This window comes from Rutidosis leptorrhynchoides, chromosome 4, assembly GCF_046630445.1.
Source record: "Rutidosis leptorrhynchoides isolate AG116_Rl617_1_P2 chromosome 4, CSIRO_AGI_Rlap_v1, whole genome shotgun sequence".
Classification (NCBI taxonomy): Eukaryota; Viridiplantae; Streptophyta; class Magnoliopsida; order Asterales; family Asteraceae; genus Rutidosis; species Rutidosis leptorrhynchoides.
In genome coordinates this window covers 564152605-564157278 of record NC_092336.1, presented here as the reverse complement: position 1 = coordinate 564157278, position 4674 = coordinate 564152605, and positions in this window count along the sequence as shown.

Sequence of the window (4674 nt, the reverse complement as noted above, 5' to 3'; positions counted from 1 at the left end):
ATCTGAAGAAACCTAGAAAATACCAGATGTACCTTCCTTTTAACATTCAGAACCATTCCATCAAATATAACTTGAGAAAAGTTAAAATCGGCATTCAAGACCAACGCAACAAACATAGAACTATATTTTGCAGTCATCTCATCGAAACCACCCTGCATCGGGCTCAAACACCTCAGAAGAACGTATGTAAAGTATCTGTACTGCCTTGGGAGCTTAGTACGTTTCACAGCCTTGGTTATATCACCAGCATAACCACATCTCTTAAAACATCTTCTTAGAAGTTGGCACATCATCATTATCCGGAACCCCAAATCTTCCCTGATAGTCTGAGCAGAGATCCGAACAATGGTATTGTTGACTAAGCTTAGAATCACCTGCCGATTGTTCTCAATAACAATGCTATCAACTTCCCAAAACTTTCTCTGATGCGAATAATATGGAGTGCACTCAGCGGTAATTGCCTTAAAGATTCTCGATCGCTTCAAAAATGCGATAATTGGACCAAAACCTCCTCTTTGAGCTTCCGTTCCGGTGTCATCAATACAAGCAAGCACATTAGTATCTTCTCGTCCAATTAGACCTGGAAGTTCAGATGACAGCGGGATCTGTTGTTCTTCTACTTCCTCTTCCATATGTTGTTGCTCTTGAGACATCTCAAATAATCTGTACAAAACTCAAAACAATATAAATATTAAGCGTTTACCACCATGAATCATTGGGTATCAAGTTAATTTCATGAAACCATTGATAAACAAACATAATAAGCACATTAACAAAGAAATGCACAAATACATCGTTTAGAAGTTATCGTTTATTACAGGCCATAGTTCCAAGGCTAACAGACTAGCCTTATCAAATTACACAATATACCAAGCTAAGCATAAAAACTGAAACTCATAATCACTTATCCCATAATGGGATTCTCTGGCACCAGCCTTGTGACATATTGCACCACGCCAAGTTTGTCAAACAAGTTATGTAATAAGGCTGCATAGGGAAATGGTTCTTCCATCTCAAGAAAATCTTTCATCACATTAATGAGAAAGTGACCCATATTCACCTGAATACCCTCTAGTAAGCAATACAATAGCAGTGCTTTAGTACCGCTCAATAGATTGTCTTCATAATTCCTAAAAGTGACATTTTGCTTGATTATCCTTAGGTGAATTTCAAGTTGAGGTAACACCTCGTCATCACTAATCTTAATCCTACCAGAACTAACTTCTTTCCCTGGCTTACAAATCTTTGCAATTAGCTCAGACAGGTTGAACTTGTTGGGAATCTTTCTCATGTTCTTGCTAGGATACAGTATCTTGACACCAGTGTGAGGAACATTCAACAAAGTTGAAAATTTATCCAAGGTCCATTTGTACTGTTGCTCAAACAGTGTGGAATGAATAAACTTCCTCTTACCATCTTCTAATGCCACATTGGCATAGAATTCACGCACCAATACTGGACAAAAGTAATCTCCAATATCTAGGAATGCCTGACACTCAACTTGTTCCCAAGGAGCATAAGTCAGTCGAGTCGCAATGACCTTCTGTTCCACTAGAATGCGACGATTACTAGCTAGAATTCTCCTACGCTCAATGTCAAACATCCATTGTCCAACAAAAGAACCACCTGACATTCTTACACAATACTATACAGAACATTCAGAATAATATGGCATGAACGCAACAAAATAAGCAAAAACAGCAAAAATAAAAAATAAGGGTTTCTATACACTCGGTCGAGTGTGTATACACACACGGTCATGTGTGTCGACAAACGTTTGAGTGTGTGAACTCACTCGGTCGAGTGTGTCACACACTCGGTCGAGTATGTTCTTCAGATCTATGTTCACCCAACTTTTCAAATCTATCAAATCTGTTGTTTTTGGTTCGATTCCTGGTCACATTAGCATCTAAAGAGTCCGATTACCAAGCTTATATCATCAATTTTAATAGATTAAGTCTAAAAAGTACTCGATTCGTGTTTAGCACTTCAAACATAAAATTAAAGATTTAGACAAAACGAAAACGAGTTAGAATACCTTGTTAGTGGCGCTGGAATCACAATAAGAATTTGTATCTAAAACACAGAATCAAAACCTCCTTCCTTATCAACGAAAAACTAGGTAAAATTCAACTCCAAAATCACCAAGTGTTCTGAGCCGTTCGTGACTCAATCCTTTTTATACCCTCAGACACACTCGGTCGAGTGTGTCACTCACTCGGCCGTGAGAGTGTGCATACTTGGCCGAGTGTGTTTATTAAACAAAACACATTTTTTCAACCTCAGTCGGTCGTGTGAGTGAGTCACACGGTCGAGTGTGTATACTCACTCGGCCGACTGTCTTTTGATTTCAAAACTTAAAACTTTTAACTTCAACTTCACAGGCTTTTCCTGTCCACTCCCCCTGGGACTGATCTCTACAGTATAGAAACAAACACGCTTTATTCCTTTAAGAGCCGAATAACTTATTTTCAAGTCTAACGTAAAACATAGGATTCCTTTCATAATAAATCTTTCCGAGAACTGAGTTGTTAAGCTTAATAAACAAAACATAAATTCACATGCAACTAACTTATGAATGCAAATATTTTTGATTTTTCAGATATGTATGCACATGCAAATTTACAAAGCGAACAACTGTACAAGATCCAGCGTGTCATGATCAACAGTATTAAAACAGACATAGTAAATAACATTTAACCTTACAGGTCTGTAAAAATCCACCTTCTAACATCAATTTCATTACACGATAGCGTAAGCAGATAAATGATGTTATTAGCATGAAAACAAGTGATACAGCTTATCATGAATCACGCTACGAGGAGCACAACACATATTTTTGTGAGTTGACATATCAAATTGATTTAATCTTATGATTCGGGGATCAGAACTGAACTACGTTGACATGATTCACTCATTTTATAGCATAAACAGAATAACTTTCAAATATATCAATAAACATTCACCAACTTTCACCCTAGACTTTGATGATCACGTTAGATTAATTACTTTAACATCTTACATTGTTAGTTTTTGATCACGAAGTCAGTCCTCATTTGAGATCGCACGATGTTTCAGGTAGAACAATTGAGCACAAGTATATTGACGCTGTCCTCTTATCACCTCAATGTACTTTCAATTTGATTGAACAGAACCATCTCACGATGTTTCTAGCAACCCTGTCAGCCATGAGCTTCTACCTTAAACTTATACCTTTCGTTTCAGATAACATTGTTTATCTCAAATTTATTGCATACTTTGAAAAGACGCATACCGACCACTATAAACCCCATACTTAAATGGAAATCGTATGATGTATGATATTGGATGGATGGTAGTGATATATATTTGAGTGATGGAACGCTAAGGTATCCTACAGACGATATTCCCTGCTATCCAGGTCAATAGGTACAATCCCATATCACAGAATGATTTAAGTTCTCTAAATCTGAAGATCTGATACAATTCAATTGTCCCACTCGGATGTAGTTAACTTAATCATCCAAACATGTCTCGAATAAACATACTGTATGAATCCATCACCTTGTTCAATTCTTGATCCATGATTCTCTTGCAATAAAGTGGTGCATCCAAACATTTTTTTTTTTAGATTTTCTGATGTTGCAAATATCTCCAAGCTAGATTACAAAAAGTAAACAAAACAAAATAAATAAAATAATATAACTGTACATGATGATTCACCATTGTCTTTGACTTTTGTGGTGTCTGCACAGAAAATCAATCTTCTGATGTTGAAGTCTATAACTCAATAACGTTGCGTTGTTCAAATCATTCTATGTATGTGATACAGAATCGTACTTCTCAACCCATCTAGAGAGAACACCTCCCTTTGGATACCCGACATGTATATTGTTTACTTTCGGTCCAAGCATTAAAGGTAAATAGAAACAAGTATGCACGCTAGACAAAGTATGCTCACCTTGGGGACTCACAAAATTATCCTTTGCTACTGAGTATAAATCGTAGTAGGGGAGACCTCAACCGTCTGTTGAGTTTCTGAATAATCATTTCTCAGTATATATTCAGTGATAACTAGGTGACTACCCTCAACCGCTGTAAACCTTTCCATGATTTCCTCATCATGATATTTACGCGTTGTTATTGTGATCATCTCTGTCTAAAGTTATGTCAATAAAGTCTATCGATATACTATCAATCATTCTCTAGACATGTCAGTTCAGTATTGCAATCACTTCCCCACAGATAGAATAAGCAACTCATTTTCTAAATTTTTCACCTTTTTTTTATTTGATTTTCTGGTTTTATAATTTTTATGGCTTTTCAATTTTATCAGTACAAAAACATAAAAAAAAAATAAAACACAAACTAGCATGCAATACTATCAGAAAACAAAAATCTATCATGCAAATGAAAATTAAGCATGCAAATGACCTACTAAATACTATGCAAGGTACACATACTATACAGGCAGTTCTAGGGCATTCACAACTCAGTTTCTTTGAAAGGTTCCTCTGTGTTAGGATCCTCAGTTTCAGGAACCACGTCAGTTAGCAATTTAATTCTGATTTCTTTTAACAAGAACTCAAAGCATGGTTTATTAAAAGCTTTAGTGAAGAGATCAGCCCGTTAGGTTGTAGTGTCTATCTGCACCACATCTATTAACTTTTTCTCATAGCAATCTCTAATGAAATG